This window comes from Pelodiscus sinensis, chromosome 11, assembly GCF_052426305.1.
Source record: "Pelodiscus sinensis isolate ZL-2025 chromosome 11, ASM5242630v1, whole genome shotgun sequence".
NCBI lineage: Eukaryota > Metazoa > Chordata > Testudines > Trionychidae > Pelodiscus > Pelodiscus sinensis.
In genome coordinates, this window is record NC_143062.1 from 32,621,686 (window position 1) to 32,641,278 (window position 19,593).

At 43.7% G+C, this 19,593-nt stretch overlaps 1 protein-coding gene across 3 annotated transcripts in view; it reads left to right on the forward strand.

The window, feature by feature from the left end:
- The window catches only part of SRGAP3 (SLIT-ROBO Rho GTPase activating protein 3), a 243,974-nt gene that overhangs the window by 23,002 nt on the left and 201,379 nt on the right, over window positions 1-19,593 (forward strand). Inside the window, exon 2 of one of the 3 annotated variants that reach the window (XM_075938718.2) lies at window positions 18,061-18,119. The exons of the other annotated variants lie outside the window; for them this stretch is intronic. The gene's annotated coding sequence lies outside the window, so the exon portion shown is untranslated. The remainder of the gene's footprint in view (window positions 1-18,060; window positions 18,120-19,593) is intronic. 3 annotated transcript variants of the gene reach the window in all.

Below are 19,593 nucleotides of genomic sequence, written 5' to 3' on the forward strand. Positions count from 1 at the left end.
AGACCAGCATTAGAAAGGAAAAACACGGAGTTCCCTACTTTGCCTCCCTCAAAATAGTAATGTTCACCACCTCTCGGGCCTAATATAAACTATTCAGTGCAGTGTTATTCAACAGAGGTTCAGGGTTGCTTGAACAGCGACACTAAACTTCTTTGTCCGCTTCTCTCCCATAGAAAGATGGGCTGGCCACATCTGGATAGAAGTGAATTTCACGAAGGAGCAAAGTATAAAATCCAGTTAGGACAAACTTTGACTAAACAAGAAAAACTTAAAAAACAACCAATAGTCTAGTAGCACCTTTAAGACTAACAAAACATGTAGATGATATCATGAGCTTTCATGGGCACAACCCACTTCTTCAGATGTCTGGAATATTAGAAGTCCAGATCCAAGAATAAATAAACGAAGCGGGGGGAGGAAAAAAGGAAGGTGAAAAAAGAGATAGTGAGTAGATGGTTCTAACTATTTGAACCATCTACTCACTGTCTCTTTCCCCTCCTCCTTTTTTCTCTTTTCCCCATCTCCTCTTTTCCTCCCCCCTTCCCTTATTTATTGTTGGATCTGGGCTTCTAACACTCCAGTCATCTGAAGAAATGGGTTGTGGATAATTGGATAATTTGAAGTTGATAGGAATATTGTCTCTTGTCTGCAATAGGAACAGGTTTTAGTTCTTGCATGTATGAGGAAACTGGCATAGTTAGTGATGCAAAATCCATGTGTCGATATAGACAAACATGGAAAGTGTCTCAAAGTCCTATAGGAAAAATAAAGCTAAGATCTGCCACATCTCATGTTTTTTAGCTTGACAAGGTTGAAGAAGTTATTTATAATTTGTATTGTGGTAGAGTGAGAGGCCCCAGCCATGAATCGGGGCTCATTATACTAAATGTTGTACTAACATTGTAAAGACAGTCCCTGTTTCAAAGTACTTACAGTTCAGTGCTAATGATTAATGGATTAAATGAGCTAACCCTGGAAGAAGCATGCATTCAGATGACCATTTTTCACTCTATGGAAACTTAATTCAGGGCTGATGCCATCATTTAATCAGACATTGAGACTATAGAAAACTCCTCTATAAAGTGTTAAGGATTCATGAATGCACTGTTGGCCAAGTAGTTTAAAGCTTTAATGTTTGCAAAAGCTCCAGAGATAGTTTAAAACTTTCCATCCTAAAGAGAGGATTCATGATTTTTTGGGAAGAGCCTGATGAACTCACTCAAATAAGTCTAATTTTGCATCTTTAAAGGTACAGAAACAAATCTGTGTGGAAACAAATTACCTTTATCCTGCAGAATTGCCAGTACGCGATATAGATGTTGTATTGGATTGATAGGATGATAAGGAGAGGAAGATCTTGCACAGGAGAGAATTGCTTTCATGTGAGGGCTGTAGCATGTCAAGAGAAGTGTCACTATTTCATAGATTGAGAGCTGGATAGGGCCTTGGATCACTTGTGTTCTGTTTCAATTTGCTTATCTGTGCCTCTGTTTCCCTATCTGTAAAACAGAGATAATGATACTGCATTCTTCTGTAATGAGCTTTGAGTACCACTGATTAAAAGTGCAAGAGCTAGGTGGCTTTATTATTACTATAGTGAGAGGCTACATTGACTCAGTCATTTACAAAAAGAAGAAATACTGTCTGAATCAACACCCCACCAAAAGCAGAGAATGGGTTTTGCTCCATTTACGCCACTTTGGGTCATATTCTACTTTGTCAGACTGGAAACCAGAATTAGTCAAGATTTATGTCGTTACAATAGAGGGAAAAATTATGGACATTATCGTTGTGGACTTGTCTTTAAGCACATTGTACAACTTCTTCCTCGCTTTATTTGCAGTTTTAGACAAAGGCTTTTTGATCATAAGGATATTCTGCCTCTGATTGCCTTGTATGATATTGATCTCCCTTGGAAGAAGAGAGTCAGGTTAATCAAGAAAGTAAATCTTCTAGGAGAAGGATGCTTTGGGTGATCAGGAAGTGGCCCCATCTATGGCTTTTCATTAGGGTGTGTCGAATCTTCCTGAGTCAGAGCATTTTAAGGAACATTTAAGGTGGGGAACTCTCACCCTGGCCAAAAGATTTGAGAGTTTTGTTCAAGAATCTGATTCAAGTGCTGACTAATGCTCAACACATTCCTTAAAGGCTTAATCCAATTTATTGATGTCAGTGGCATGTCTTTCATTGACTTCAGTGAACAGTGAGTCAGGCCCAAATGAACACATGCCAGTGCATGTAATAGGAAGGGAATAATGTGCAGTGCAAAGACCTGGAAGATGGCTGCATTGAGAACTGTGTGGGTTTTGTGTTTTGATTTGTGGGACTTTTTGTTTTTTTCCCATATTTCAGTAACTGAAATGGGACTGCTGCAACTGAACTAAGGCAAGTCTCTCTGGGGACAGGCAACTCACAGAATGCTGGATAAGTCTTTTAGGAAGCATGGCTAGTAGCACCTTCTCTTACATAAACAATACTGCAGTATGCTATAGATAATGGACCAAAATGCTGCTATAATGGTATTATGTGCAATAGTGAGATGGATTATTACTGAAGAACGTTATTCTACTTTATTTTTATTAAGGGTTAAACTCTACAGTACACAGTATTGATTTGACTATCTTGTTTAATTTTTAGTTGTCAAATTTTAGTGATACAATTTTATGTTTCAGGACATAGATGGTTTTGACTAGAGGTGAGAGAGGAATTTTCTAACTCCTTTCCTTACCTCTTCCCCAGATATAGCATTGCAAACTTCGGTAGGTGTGTTAATGTTTTTCTCTTTTGTCTAAGATATCACATCTTTGCTGCCGAGAGAAAACTAGATTAAATAACACTTGGAAGATCGTTAGATGGAAACTTTGTAGAAGTACAAAGTGTTTTTAAAATGCAAATGAATTAAGCTTGACAACTCCCCTCAGAAACAGTATTATTACCCCAATTTCACACACAGGGAAACTGTGGCAAAGACATTACTTCTTACGAGAAATTTGCATTTGTACAGTGACAACAGTGCAACCGTGCTGTTACCGCGTATTTGAAGATACTTTAAATTGATGGGAAAGCGCTTTCCAGTCAGCTTAAAAACACCGCTCCACAGTAGGTGGTAGCTATTTTGGTGGGAGAAAGTCTCCCATTGACTGTTGGAATACTATATCGCTCAGGGGTGTGGATTATTCACAGCCTGAGGGATGTCATTGTGCCAGAGTAATGTTGTAGTATAGACTAAGACTTAGTTACACCAGTGATCAGCAGAGCTAGGGATAGAATCCAGTTCTCTTGACTCCCATACTCAGGCCCGTATGCAGGAATTTTTTTTTGGGGGGAGGGTGCTTTTTTTTGTAAATGTGGACCGCAGGGATGTTAATGCATCCCCATGATCCCCCAAGTAAATGTAGAAATCAGCCCCAGCCTTCCCCTAGTCTGCTGGAGCATGCTTACTTGGGGATAATGGCGGGTGCTTTCGCATCCTTTGCACTCCCCGCTTTCCCCCTCCCCTTCATACAGGCCTCATGCTGTATTTCACCACAAAACCATCCTTCCTCCCTGTGCTCCAGTGGCTTGGTTTGCTAATCTTGTAGGTTAGCCGTAGAAATTGGGTGTTGGCATTCACTGCATTGTCCTCCTTTTAATTTTCTCCTTAAAATCCACTGATGCCATGAAGGCTGCAAAACCCTCTCCATGGTTAAGCAGCAGTCACCACACAACAATTTTCTGTTATCCGCTTCCTGACATCTCCACTCCTATCTTGTGCTCCTCCTGCCTGTTTGTCCCAAACAGCTGTGGCTTCTAACGCTCAATTTAGGTCACTGGATTGTTTTGGGTGGGGCCCCAATGTTCTATGTTTGTAGGGCCTGTAATGTAGTGGGACTCTGGCCACCACAATGAAAATAGAGCGTCCCTATGACTCCAGGATGGAGAGGCAAGAAACAGGCGTTATGTGGTGTTGGGACCAGAATAACTGGGAAAGTCTAGGTTACTTTAACACTACCCGACAGAAGTATCCTACAGGGCTGATACAAGAGCTCTGGATATGTTTAAAAATGTGCCCCTCTCAACAACAAAAGTTGGACAGCAAAAGATATTACTTCAGCCGCCTTGTCTTTCTACAGAACTACTGACAGTTTAGGGCAGCTGGCAGTGTTTGATGGGACCAAGTTGCCATGGAGACCATCAGCTCATTTCACACCTATGGGGAACAGCTGTCTGTCATAGGGCTGGGGCTTTGTTTATTGTTACCAGATAAAGATTGGCGAAAAGAAAAACGTAGTTGATTAGACTGAAAATTAGAAATAAAAGCATGAGAGAGAACAGTGGGGAGGAGGGGCTTATTGTGTAGGCTTCTCAATTGATAAAGCAATATAAGTGGCCTGGAATGTACATACAAAGATGCATATATGTTTAGATTACAGTGGCTCAGTACTTAACTCTTAAAATATGGGCCTGGTCTCATGAGCCTTGTGTGTGAAGAACTCTGTTTGGAAGGGCTGAAAGTTGTGCATGTAGAGGGTTTGCAGAGTGGGACCTTAATTTATTTTACCAGCTGCTTTTTAATTTGCCTTCCACTGTATCCAGTGGATGTTTTGTAGGTGTTCACAGTAAAATGGGGATAATGTCACCTCCTAGGTAAAACTAATTGATGCACATAAAGAATTCTGAGGTCCTTGGATGAAAAGTAGCTACTTTAATCGGGCAAGAACTGGCTGATATAAAATAGACGGGAGTTTTGCCTCTGAATTGAATAAATCCAAGATCAGGCACTCTGTATGCATAGGATCATGATTATTATAATTATATTTTGCTGCTGCTTCAGAGTCAGAATTAAAAATCCCCTGACAAATGGCTTCCACGAGCAATTTCAAACACTGAAAACAAAACAGCAATGAAGGAAACCACAAGAATCAGTTTGACCAAATAATGTATTGAGTGAAATGAAAAACATGCTGTCAGTTGGAAGGCTCTCAAAAGCACTTCTTGTTTATTTCAAGCCCTGCTGTCTAGCAGTATTTGGAGTGATTCACATTTTTTTAAAGCCATTTTCCTGAGCAGTGACCCTGTGTTCTTGTTAAAATCCTGAAAGAAACAATCAGCAAACATAATGTTAGTGAAAATGTCACATTATAAACTCTTGCAAATGAAACCATAACAAAAGGAGTACTTATGTAGTCCTTGCTCTTGTCTTGTCTGGTGGTAGGTTTAGTTGCTCAGTTGGAGTAAGAATAGTCTTTTTCATGTAAAAGGTAAATTCCCGATTGAGAGTGACTACAGGTTGAACCTCTCTACTCCATAACTCTCTCATCCAGAAACAATCCAGCATCAAGAATGATTTTAGTTAGCTGGATGTCCACTTTTCATGGGTGTGGCCAAGTTTCCTGTGGTCCCATAAAGTTTGTTTACAACCACCAGTCTGGAACCCTCAGTGTTCTGTGCTGTTATGTAGTTCTAATTTACACTTAAATGTTCTCTAACAGCACAGTAAGCAGTGGAAGTGTTGGTAATGCTGCTAGAAAATACTGTAGTGACCTCCCGTGGTGCAGAAAATTCTCTCGTTGGGAACCAGTGAGGTTCTGAGGATTCCAGACTAGAGAGGTTCAACTTGTAAGAAAAAGAGAGGAAAACGGACACATTATGTGCATTTCCTTCTGATCATCATATTCATTTTTACATTTGTTGATGCAGCTTTTTAGGAAGCAGAATTGCCTTGGAAAAAGCAGCATATTCAGTTACTAACCAACAACAACAGAAATACATTCAGATAATATTGTAGCAAGATGATATCTTTGTCAGATGTAAGAGTAATGTGTAACAGATGGTTTGTCTCTTTCCCAGGACATGGAATAAAAGGGATAACTCTGCAGATCACAAAGCCAGAAAGAAAATAACTTTTTTAGGACTTTAAAAATATTTCTTAAGAGTAAAAATATTCAGCAACCTTTCTTGGAGACTACTTAGTACAACTGTGGAGATAAGAACACTGATCTGCAGCTTTTCATTTCCAGACCTAAGCACATGCACCATCCTCTCTGAATATATAATCCAGACTGTCTGACAGACTTGTGGAAAAATCCTCTTCTCTTACTCTGAAACGGAGATAATTATGTCCAAATAACTATGAATCTTACTGCTTCAGATCTATTGTGTGCTGCATTTTCAAGCCCATCACCTTGTCTGCCACTCCGTCTAGCAGTGGTGGCATAGAAATCAGCAGGGAGCTGCCTCTTGGCAAGAGAGGCCTTCTTGATATCAGGAGATATGGACCGGAGAGTTTGGGTGGGGGGGTCAGAACTCTGTTCCAAGCTCAACTGCTGACTTGCATTGTGCTTTGGGCCAATCACTCTGTTGTTCTGTTCTTATAGCTTCTTCCGTCTGATATTTCTCACTGAAATTTTGGAGATTCTTGGAGATCTGCTAGGTAACTTTCTACTCCTATCCCTTTTGGTTTGAAGAATCAGTTGGAGGGAGGGGAGACATTGGATTCTTACTGGAAAAAATCAATTTTGCCCAGTGGGAAAGGGAAGGGGCAGTGGCTTCATAGTCTGCAATTTTATGAAAATATAGACAGTGTATGCTGTACTGTAATATAAGGCTGTGTGTCTACACTTAAAATACATTACAGGAGCACAGCTGAGCACTCACTAGAGCAATGCAATTGCAGTTAATCTTCCTCCCAAAGGGGTGGCAGCTAGGTCCACAAAAGAATCCTTCCTTTGATAGAGTGTTAACTACAGAGGGGGTGATATATGCATCTCAGGGGTGTGGATTTTTCACATCCCTAGATATTAAGCTGTTGCGGATGCAAGTTTTCAGTGTAGACTAGCTTTTAGTGTATCTCATGTGAATGCACAGTAATGCCATTTGACTTTTTTTTGTTTTTAATTTTTGAAATGCCTGTGGCAAAACCACGAGTGAATGGGTAGTAAGAAAAAGATAAATCCTTTCTAGATACACACGGCGTAAATGAGTGGTGTGCTATCAATGTGCACGCTGTTTTTTCTGGGTGCTAGAGACAGATGTACAATGTTTAACTTCCAGAAAAGAAACCAGAAAGACTGATGTGTAAATTGGGTGGCTGATGGAAAGTGATTGATAATGAGATGTAGAACTGTTATGGGGGGCCCCTTAGGTCCACCTGAGACTGAGTGATAGATCACTGATTGTGTATCCTTGGTAACACTCCTTTCCCACTGTTGACCTCTTTGTAAAACCCAGAGATGCACATGGTTGGGGCCTTGTTAGCCTTTTAATTGCTTGTCATCTTGGAGGCTGCTTGTTCTAAAACCAATTAGAACCTGACAAAACTGATCCATCTTATTAGTAAATATATCCATATGGTTGTGGACTCCCTGGCAGTGCCAGAATAATATTGGATGAACATCCGTAGCTACTAATGAGTTATCAGCTGGTAACATATACCCTTTCTTTGCTGTTTTGCTACCTGCTGTCTGTGTTAGGGGGCACAAAGAATACAGGTTTGACTAAAAAAGTAGCTACTTTAATCGGGCAAGAACTGGCTGATATAAAATAGACCGGAGTTTTGCCTCTGAAGAGAAGTAATCAACATGTTTGGAATTTTGACTGTCTTGGCTAGTGAAGTGTCTCTCTGCGGTATGATCAGAAGGATGCTGTATGATACAACTTTTAATTCATCTGCTAAAGAGTCATTCTCCTGGGTATTGAAACCTGACACTTCAGAAATCATCATTACACACAAAGCTAACACAGTCTGTTTTAAGGCTTGAGATGGGTTGCTGAAATGTTAGTTGGCTTAAAAATTTGTGTTTTCATAACTGTGGTAGTACTTGTTTTCTTACCTGGAAGACACAATCTCCTGGTAGAAATATAATGTGGGGAATAGGCAAGAGATGTAAATGAACTTCTAAGAAATAAAGCTCCTGAGAAAATCCTCAATCAGTATGAAAGATGAAAAAATGCCCATCAAAAAATTCATCACTGTCAGTGTTATAGTTCCAAATCCATCACAATCTGTGGGAAACACTAACACAGACTAAATCTTTCCAAAGTTTCCCATGAGTGTTCAGCTGTTCTTTGAAAAGGCCACAGACAGTATAAATTGGTACTGTTTTCAGCTTCTTAAGCCTGCAATTCAAAGGTGAACACAGTAAAGTTAGAAACATTACCCTAAAACCATCTATTCTTTATCTACTGTGTTGATTATCCACAAAGACTTGAAAATCAAACTTAATACGAATAGATGTGTTTATAAAAAACAGGAGGATTGGCAACTGAATACTCTAAATTTTATTAAGTATGGATGGATTTTAGTGTATCACATGACCACCTTCAGTCAGTCATGGTGAATAATTTATAAGTTTCACCCTAGTTCTGCTTAAGTTTTATCTATTTGTTTGGTGTTTTTCCTGTTTTTATTTTTTAGGTACAAATTTATAAATTATCATTCAAACAGTTGATGCCAAAATACTTGCTATAACCTGTATATCTGACTATTATTTACTCGGGATATGCAAGTAGTCACTTAAGTCATGTGACCATATTTTTGCTTCCTGATCAAATGAATGAAAATGTATAAACCAGGAGGAAAAGAGCAAATATTGCTCTTTGCATGTGAAAATCCATGTTTGCATATGAACATTTGGATCTATGTAGGCTTATATTTTCCCCATCACCATAGTAACTGAACACCTCAGATACACTGATGAATTTATCCTTGCAGAACCATTGTGGGGTAGGGATGTGTTACCTTTACATATGGGAATAAAGACAATGATTAAGTGCCTGAGCACCTGCAACTCTCACTGACCTCAGTTATAGGATAGCTATTCATAACTTGTGAAAATTGTCAGGAGTTCTGATAGCTCCCTTCTGAGTTCACCTGGAATTGCCCCAAAATGATGCATTAAGTGACTTAGTTACATAGGAAATCAGCAGCAGTGCCAGGGACTGAACCCAAATATGAGTTCCAGTCCAGAGTCTAATCTAGTGAATAGTAAGAAAAACATTCCTCAGATATCTAGATAAACACAAAATCTTTGTTTGACCAAAAATTCTCAAAAAGGAAGATGGACAAGGTTGCCCTAAACAGTAGTTTAGAATTTCTACATCTGTGAATGCTGTTTTGCTAAACAATAACAGTGAATTTCTCAACTTGTAGTTAAGAATCTTAGTATCATATTAGCTTGAATCAACTTTCTTACAAATACTTTTTGTATTTATTTGTTATAAATATTAAAAATAAGTTAGAGCAAGAAAGACTAAACTTATCTGAGAAATACAAAGTCTTGGAGCTATCTAAAAATGCATTTGAAGTGAGTGACAGCATATTTTTTATGGTAATACAGAATGAAATTATATGTAGCTTGGAACCTAATAAAAAAATGGCAGCTCAATATGAAATTAACAGCAAGAAAGGCAAGTATTGTGGATGCTAACAAACCTGTCTAGATATTTATAACTGCATAATAACAAGATCTTGGCTTGTCTTTAAATCATAGATTGCAAAGTTGGAAGGGACTATTGTGATAATATAGTCTAACTTTCTTTGTAACACCGACCATAGAATTTCCCCAGCATAGTTGATAATCTTGATTTAAATTTTGTCAATGATAGAGACTCCACCAGGATCCTTAGTAAATCGTTCCAGTAGTTAACTACAGGGTGTCCTCGCTATAAGTCACTCCGGTATACATCCGTTCCACACTAAAGTTGTTGATGTTTGTAACAAAAGACAGGACTATGCAGCACTTTAAAGACTAACAGGTTGGTTTATTAGGTGACCTAATAAAACATTTTGTTAGTCTTTAAAGTGCTGCATAGTCCTGTCTTTTGTTTCAGCTAGACCAGACTAACACGGCTGCATCTCTATCTTTGATGCTTGTAGGAACTGATGCATTATACATCCTCCCATTCTCTGCTCTTAAGTCCCGCAACCTCCTCCCTCCCCCTCCAGTTTACACAAATGGAAGTTAGCCATGGGAAAAAAATTCCCCACTTTAAGTTGTTTTGCTATAAATCCAAGGTTTTTGGAACATATTGTGGACTTTATAGCAAGGGTGGCCTGTACTCATTGTTTAAAACTTATGACTTATTTCCAGTCTGAATTTGTCTAGCTTCAAGTTAGTATTGACTTGTTCCCTAGGTAGATACTTAGACTGTAATCTTCTCATCCCTTAACCTTCTCTTTAAGATATTTAAATTAAGCTTCTTGAGTCTTCCACTATTATTATGAGTATATTCATTTCTGTCAATCATTCTTGATGCTCTTCTGTGAACCATCTTATATTTATTAACATCCTGCTTGCGTTGTGGGCACCAGAACTGAACGCATTAGTCACCCTAGTGCCAAATTCAGAAATAAAATAACCTCTCTACCCCTGTTTAGGCATCCAAGGATCATATTAGCTCTTTTGGTCACTGCATTGCACTCAAGGCTCCTGCTTGCTTTATGATCCACCACAATTCCCAAATCTTTCAGAGTGACTGCTTCCTAGGATAAAGTCTCCCCTTCTGTGTATGGCCTACATTCTTTGTCCCTAAATGCAGACATTTATGCTTAGCTGTATTCAAATGAATATTGTTCGCTTGCAGGGTTGCCAGGTCTTCCACATTTGCCAGGAGTCTCTCAGAATCATGTCCTAGCTACTGCAGCCAGACAGGGAGATTTTGGGTGCTAAAGGTCCAGTGTGGCAGTGAAGTGAAAGCAAGCTCCCTTCCTTGCTTTCAATCTGTGCTGCTCCTGGAAACAGCCAGCACTATCCCTGTGGCCCCGGATTTGGGGACTGAAGGGTCTTATGCGCTGCCTTCACCTGAATGCCAACTATACAGCCCCATTGGCTGGGAACTGCAGTCAATGGGAGCTGTGGGGGTGGAGCCTGTGGGCAGCAGTGCATGGAGACCCACTGACTCCCGTGCCCAGAAAAAGCTTCTGCCAGAGAAATGTATCACCTGGAGTAAGTGCTGATCCTCTGGTCCCCTCCCACACTTGAAATCCCTGCCCCAGCCTGGATCTCACACCCACAAAAATGTTGGAATATTGTGGGGCCTTGTGGTACCCTTAGCAGCGCTGCTCACTTGAAGGTATAAACTGTCCCCAAATCAGAAATGGTTGTGGTGAGAGAACAAAGTCACATAGCTAAGCCACGAAGTGCTCCATGGGCATCATTAGGGGATACAGCTGCACTAGAATTAATTTGCAAGTTTAATACGATCAATTTAGGATTGAATAAGGATCAAAGACCGTTTCCCCTCTTTTGAGGGCTACTTGTCTGAGAAGTCTGGCTTTACTGTTAACACTTTGAAATTCTCTCGCTCACTAGTGGAGGGGAGGCCACTTTGCCTCATTGCACTGAGTTCTTGGCCTCGGGTCACGCCAGTAGTGCCGAGCAGTAAGCTGTCTGGAGCTCTGGGCCCGTCTGACAGAGGCAAACATGCAATGGTAGCCCGGGACCCAAACGGTCCTGGGTTTGGTAGTACCCGGGATCGTCTCTAATTTCTAGCCCCTCAACAGGGCTGACAAGAATTAACAGTGTAGGGTCCTTAGCCATCAGGCTGAACTGGGCTGGTAACAGGCCGTGGTCTATGTCTTTGAGCCCAGGCAGCCAGCAGATATGCCGAGTTAATAAGCTCTAGCCCAGAGGTCAGCAACTTTTCAGAAGTGGTGTGCCAAGATCTAACTTAATGGCTTGTATTTATGGATCTGTGTGTTGGGGGGGGGGAAGAGAGGAGGCCGTGGCAGGCTGGGTATGATGACCATATTTTCTGAACCAGCTGCAGCTAGAGAGAACGGTTTAATTTAAATTAGTTAAAGCACTCAATCTGTTTCATTTCTCATGTTTATCAAATTTCATTTTAAATAAAGTAAAATATTAATTTATATCCAACACAAAAGGTTTCAGTGTTTTCTTTCTTTATGGCAGGGGTGGGGAACCATTTTTTGGTTGGAAGCCACGGACCCACAGAAAAATCAGTTGGGGACCACACAAATGAGAAGCAAAAAAAAAAACCTGCTCAAAACCCTCCAATCCTCGCTGATGTGGCCCCCAACTGAGACACCTCACTCCTCTGGCACTCCAGCCCCAGGGGGCAAGGGGAAGGGACAGAGGACTGAGTTCAGGGTGTCCCATAAGCCAGATTTACTTTTCTGGGGTTCCGTAGTTAGTGGATTTTAGTGGCTGCCAGTGTGTGGGATAGGGGTGGGGTGCAGGGTCTGAGCAGGGAGTAGGGTGCAGAAAGGGGAAGAGTTGTAAGGTCTGGGTTGGAGGTAGGGTGCAGAAGCAGGAGTAGGGTGTCTGGCCAGGAGGAGGGAGCAATAGCAAGGGAGGGTTCAGTGTATGGCCAGGAGGGGGAGGGTGCAGGGGCAATGGTGGATTCAGGAGGAAGGTGGGCATAGGTGTTTGGTTGGGGGAAGTGTGCAGGAGGGGGCTTGAGGCAGAGTGTCTGTCCAGGAGGGAGGGTGCAGGAGCAAGGGAGGGTGTCAGAGTAAGCTGCGGGTGCGGGATCTTGGTGGGGGAAGGGTAGAGAGTGAGGCAGATTGAGGCGTGGGGGTCTGGGCATGAAGAGGGGATGCTTGCAGCAGGGAAAGCCTCTGGACAGTGCGCTGCTGTTCCTCCAGCTGAGTGGGAAGGGGGAGAGGGCTCCGCCCATCCATGCAGCGGGGATCCCAGTGCACTTGGGGGTATGTGAAAACCCCCCGACTTTCCCCGCCAGCTTGCTGCGTCTCCCCCAGTGGGGTGGGGAGAAGTGTGTGTGTGTGGGGGGGGGGGGGGGGGAGGGGAGAGACAGCAGCAGCTCAGGGAGCACACCTGCTGAGTACAAGCATGCTCTACCCTGCAGCACCCCAGCTGGGCTCCGCATGACCCCTGTTGGGGTTAAAGTGGCAGCTTCAAGGTGCGGAGGTCTGGGCGCAGTTCCGCTGGGTTTTACCTTGGTCCTGCCTGACTCCCCTCAGGCAATGGCGGTGGCTGCTGTATCAACAAGTGGCCTGGAGGAGGAAGGGGGCCGTGTGGGGCATGGTGGTGGAGCAGTGGGTGCAGGAGTGGCTAGAAAATGTGCACCACCTATGTGCTCTGCAGGTTGGGGGGCGGGGAGGAGAAGGAGGCTGCTGAGCTATGGGAGGAGCAATGGCCGTGCACGGAGTCATTTCTCGGTCGCTTCTTCCCCACAAGCCGGTGTCCCTATCAAGTCGTGAAATGTCCTAGGACATTTCATGACTTGATGGGGACACCGGGACAGAGTATCTAAAATTGGGACAGTCCCGTACGGTTAGTGTATGGATCCGTCGGAGAGGCTCACGTGTCAGTGAAAATCGGCTTGCACATGTGCAGTGGGTTGCTGACCCCTGCTATAGCCCTTTGGGTGGGGCAGAGCAGGGAGCAGGCATTATACTGGTTGTAGGCAGCCAGCAAACATACAAAGCCTCTGGGGGCCATAGGGCTGTGCGCCTACACAAGCTAGTACAGGGACAAAGGCCCTGCAAGGGTTGAGCTCCTAGCAGGTAGTGTAGGCTGCTGACGAGGTGTTTATGGAAAACGGGGTCTAAAATGGGGAATTGGCCACTCCAAATATAGGGTGACGGGGTGCAGGCCCACCGTACTCCTTGAATCCCAGACCAAGATCTGAACAGTGGCAGATGGTCTGCCACTGGGTCAGCAGGAATCCAGCTGCACCATGCCTACTTAGACTCAGTCCGCCGTACCTGCCTCTTGACTACTTCCTGCCACCCTGGGGTTTGGTACTTCTGGCGTCCGCTGGTCCTCAGGGTATACAGCTGACAGCAGTCCTGGCAACTCTTCTGCCCAGCCAGTCTCCTCCATGGCAGAGTGCAGCTGGACACAGGTTCAGCTCTTGGGTGTTGCCAGAGGTGTCCACCTCCTCCACTAGCTCTGCCCCACTGAGCTGCAGAGCCTTCCTTTTATAGTTCCTGGGCTGCCCTGGTGCTTCTGGCGAGAGGGTGGGAGCAGGTTTGGCTCTATCCACGAAGGGGAACATAGTGCTCCCTTGTACTTCAGTGGGGACAGGGGTCACTCTGCCTCACCAGAGACTTTTAGCAGTTAGCTAGGTTTTAATCCATTTAATAACTCAGGCTTGCAGTATCCCTGAGATTCTCAGCTGTAAAATTATGACTTACTTTGCATTTCTTCCTTATTACAGAGCAACAATGAGACTAAAGGGGGATACTTACCATTGAGGACTAATTAAGCAAAACCCATCAAAAGCCATGAAATCTGTGCTTCCATCCATTTCTCAATGATTGATTACCATGGTTTGATTTGTACCACCTCACCCCTGGAAATTAGCATTTTCATTGGTGTTTGCCATTCATTTTAAAGTAGGAGAAAAATGTATTGTATTGAGCTACTAGAAATAAGATTAAATTCTTATATTTTAGAGTTACGAGTTATTTCTGTTTATAAGTAAGGATGTTAAGGAGCGGTTACTTCGTTAATCATGTAGTCGATACATTTTGGGTCAACCACGCAATTAATTGATAAGGAGAGCCGCTCTGCGAAGCTGCTGTAGGGATAGCTCCCAGCTCTGGACCGCTGTGGCTCTGCAATTTAAATGTAGTGAGAGTCAGCTGGCGACTCTCACTACATTTAAAATGCAGAAACTCGGCGGTACCGGAACGAACCAGGACTGCTCAGTCCCAATTTGCGCCAGGTCCAGCAGCCCCTGTTTGCAGCAGCCTGGGATGCTGCAAACAGGGCCTGCTTTGCGACACCAGCCCCTGTCTGGGTGGGGGTGAGGCCCAGCTCCCCCACTGAGACCCCTGAAGATAGGGTCTGCTGCCTGTGGCGAGCCTCAGCCTGCCGTGGGCAGAGGCTGCCCCAATCACCCCTCCACTGCCTTTGATAGAGGTTGCGGGGCAGGGGGGCAAGCAGTACTGCAGATACGGTGTTGGGGGAAACCAGCTTCTAAGCCAGCTCCCCTCAGCACTGGCTCCTGTTTCCTTCCCCCTTGCTGCCTCTCATACAGAGGCAGCAGGTGGGGAGGAAGCAAGTAGTCGAAGACTCGATTCGACTACCCCATAAGCTTCGCCTTATCAGGTGGTCAAGTACTTACAAACAGGGTTATAAGCAAAGAGTCAAGTTCTGAACACAGAATGACAGTTTTTCTTTTTTAAAAGGATAATTTAAAACAATAAATGTCATTCACACACGAGTGTTTTATAATAGAAGCTACATAACTGGGCATAATTTGTGTGGGAAAGGATTCAGTGGCATTGAATATTTTCATATGAAAACTTGAAGTAATACAGTCAAGCCACAACTGATGTATTAACATGTTTCCCTTACCTGTAACTAGTAATAACAGCTTTTGATTATGTTTATTTGTCTCATTCTCTAAATGGGAATGAAATTACCAGAGACTGGATAATTTCTATTTTGTTTTTCGTCTAGTGAACTTTTGATTGAAATGCAGGGAGGACAAATGCATTGGGAGTCTTTTTTTTTCTTTTTCTATTGACTTTGGAGGCTTTGAATAAGCCCGGAGAAGGATACAGTGTGATGTTTATTTTTATTAGGGTTTATACTGTAACACCCAGGTGCCCCACTTCTGGACCAGGATCCTAATATGCTAGGCTCTGTACAAATAGAACAAAAAAGTCCCTGCCCCAAAGCAGTAAGTGCCAGACTAGAGATCGAAGAGGGGTTGAGACAGATAGAAGAATACAAGGAAACAATGAGGCAACTTCAGGGACTCTAATCCCTTCCCCTTTTCACAGGAACAAAATAAGAATTACTATATATTTCTTTTTCCAACTAGGCTTTGTTAGAAAAAATATTTAAAAAATCTCTACATTTTCCCCTAAAACTATTTTACAGTGTTCTTTTAAAACTATATTTTTTAAAAAGTCTTCTAATATTTTCTTTCGTGCATTTGATCTCTCTTGGTTTGTCTGTCCTTACCCTGCTGCCTTCCACTGCTTCAGAGTGTTACTTAATTAGTTCCCTAAAGGCCATGAGATGTGATTTACCCAAAAAGGGAATGAACACAAGGCCATCACAATGAATGCAGAGAAAATTCTTGAGTGGTATTTTGTGTGTGTGTTGTATTAACATATGAATAACGGTTTTTTATCTACACTTATTCTAAGATGCAAAAATTTAAACATCTCCAAAAAGTCATTTATTTCACTGAAAATATCTCCAGATGTATTGTGTTTGCAAATATCTGATCCAGCTACAGCTTTCTAAGGAGATTGTTTGCCGATGTAGACAAGCCGTGTAGCCCAGATTTTTTTAGCTATGTAAGTATTGAATTTGTAGCTGCAAGGCTCTCAGAGAGCATGATGAGTGTGGAATGAGAACCCATATAGAATAGAATATATCCTGTTATCAAAACTGGGTGGCCCTTGGACTGTTGGTTCTTTGTTTCATGTTCACTTGTAAATACAGTTTGTTTTTTGGTGTCTCATTTTGTTTATTGGAAGATTCACAGTAAAACAGTTGCCGCCAATTCAGTATAGTTGGTGTGAATCAAAACAGTAGCGCAAGCACAGTATTGCACTGGGCTGATAGTTTGGCTAGCTGACAAGGTAAACACTCAGGTTGGCTTCAGTGAGATTGAGCCCTGCCAGGCTTGGATGAGTTGGTATTTCTTCTATTTCAGAACTGCTCACCCATTCTTTATTCCTCTGCCCATTACCTCATATATTTCCAAACACTGGCAAACTGCTTTCCCTTCAGTGGGTCCATTTATCATTTGAATTATTATAATGTGAAGCCATGAGGGCATCAAAGACTAAAGAACTGCAATTTCTGCAGACATACAATTAGACTTATGCCAGTGAGAGAGAGGGCTGATACCAGCCAAACCTGTTGTACTGTACTTCTTTTGCAAGACACATTGGTGTCAATATTGACATTAGTCAGCAGAATATCTGTTCTTTGCAACACTTCGTTGTTATTTAGATGAATACACTATTAAATGGTTTAACCCCTCCGCCCCCAAAATCGTGAAGGATGTTGGAAATCTCCTCCCACACTCGTTATTGTCCCCTTAAATGTAGAAGGGAAGTTTGAGTTCTTATTCTGTGTGTGGTGAGTGGGTTTCATTGTGATGGATGGTGGGTGATGAGCTCAGAATGCCTCATTCATCGTGGTACACAAATGGGAAAAATAGGAATGCCTCAACTCATCAGTGGGTGCATTTATCATATTATTTACAGCAGCAGCCATTAATTATACTGTCTGTTTTGCTTTATGTGCTGGGGGTGAAATATTGTAAGCCCTCTGCAACTTGAAATTGCAAAATAAACAGAAACTAGTGTCTTTAAGGCTAGGCTTAGGCCTAAGCTGCATAATGGGAAGCCAGGTAGACACACAAGGGAAATTTTGCTACAGAGTATACATTAATTTTGCTAGAGTTAAGTTCTGTGTCCAAAGGTGATAAATGTGAAAGTTCCTTTTCACTTGGGATTTCTCCCTCTACATAGCCCAAGTGTTAGGGTTGCCAGATGATTTAACCAAAAATACCGAACCCCCCTCCCAAAAAAAACCCACCAGGAAAAATTCTGTTGGGGGGGGGGGGGGAAAGGGGGAGACTAAAGTTGTTGGAGAAGAAAAAAAAAAAGGACCCCGAGAGTTATTAAGCAAAAAAATAAAAATAAATCAGCATGGCCCCTTTAAGTGCATGCAGAGTCAGAATAGGGAAAGGAAGAGGGGAGAGGTTGAGCACTAACACCCAGGGAAGGCAGTGTTTCCCCTTGCTTCAGGTCTTTAGGCTTTTTGCTGGTCTCCTGGCCATCTTGTTTTCTTGGTCGAGTCAGAAGGTAGCTTCCCTGCGGAACCAGGTAAGCAGGGGCTCGGGGGAGGGGACGGGGACTTGTGGGTGGTGTCGGTGGCTGGGCCCAGTTTGCTGAGTGTGTCGTAGGGTTGCCAGGTGTCCGGTATTTTCGCCTCCTGGCAGGGGAAAACCCCCCAGAAAATACTGGACATTTTAGGTGTTGGGTATTTTCTGATTTTTTTTTTTTACCGGACAGGAGGCGAAAATACTGGACTGTCCGGGTCCATGCCGGACACCTGGCAACCCTACCAAATGTTGGATAGGGACCAAAGTTGGCTCTAATTTGCTCTGTTGTAGGTTCTGAAATTGCATGAGATACTTCAGATGGAGATAAGAATTTGACGTACTGGATTTAGGTAAGGGGACTAGGACTGTCTGACTTCTCCTTTTTACTCCCATTTTAATTTTTTTTCCTCGGGTCCACAGCTTTTATAATGCATTTTTGTCTGATCCAATGACATCCCCATTTCTTGCAAGAGCAGTATTATGGGGAAGTTGTTGAACTCCACAGCCCAGCAATGAACCACTGCTCGCTCCACGGTTTTGTGGCCAAAACATGACAACTATTATCCTGAGGGCTGGCTGTGCCTACACAGAAATTAGCTCTATAGCCGCAATCCCCTGTCTTACTACCTCAATGCCCTGCAGCATGCATGGTAGCATTTGCTGCTGCCACTCTGAAAAAGAGCAGTATGTCCTGCCCTCCCCTCTAATGCCTACTACTGACTGTAGGGAAACACTGCCTTTGGGCATATTAGCTGAACTTGTCCGAGTGCCTGTAATGTCTGTATCCTGCCCTGCTCCTGAACACATACACTGACTTGCATGGGGGATGGAAGAAGCTCCCTACATGCTTTTCCTGTTCCTCCCTCTCCATGCATCCTTTTGAGAGAGGCCAAAATTACACCATGTAGACTAGCGTTTCTTAAAGCGTGTCCCAAGGCAGTCGGAGGTGTGCTGTGGAGAGAACAGAATTCAAAATGGTCTCCCTTAAAAGGGCAAGCCTCCTTTTTTTTGGCTCAACAACTTTTCCCTGGGGCAGTGTTTCCCAAACGGTGCTCCACGGAACCCCGGGGTTCTGTGAAGTGAAATTCAGGGTTCCCCAAAACATTCTGCTCTCCCGCCCCCTGCAGAGCCCGTAGACAGCTCCTGCTATGGATGCCCCCTCCCCAGCCCGCCGGACGGCCCCTGTCCTACGGGGCCTCCGGTGCTGGGCAGCCTCCTCCTCCTCCATGTGTGCAGGCAGCCGCTTCTACAGTGGCGCCTGCTGCTGGGAGGGGGAGAGGTGGCTGGAGCTGAGGAGCTGCTCCTGGACCTCGGTGTTTTAAAACTGCCGCCTGCGGGGAACTCCGCTCAGGTTCTGCCCTCCCAGGGTGCGCTCGGGCTCTGCTGTCCTCCCCACTCGGGGCACGCTTGGGCTCTGCTGCCCCGCATGCACTGCTGCTCTCTCTCCCCTGCACCCGTCCCCAGCCTGCTGGGGAAGTGGCAGAGTTTAATCTGGCAGGGATGATTGGGGTTTTTACTCTACCTCCTCTCCCCCCCGCCATGCCAACAGGAAGCCTGACCTGGTGCTGCAGCTGCTCTGGGTTTCCCATTGCATGGGTGGGGCGGGGGAACTGAGTTCTCCACACCCCCCCGTCCCTGGGGAACAAGAGCATGCTCCCTGGAGGCTTTCCCTGCTGCAGCAGGGTGCCAAGCCAGGTAAGTGTCTCCCCACTCATGCCCAGACCCCACACCCAACCCCCGCTCACTCCCGTCCCCCTGCCAAGACTCCGCATTCCCAGCTTGCTCTGACACCCTGCCCCAAGTCCCCTCCTGCACCCTCCCTAC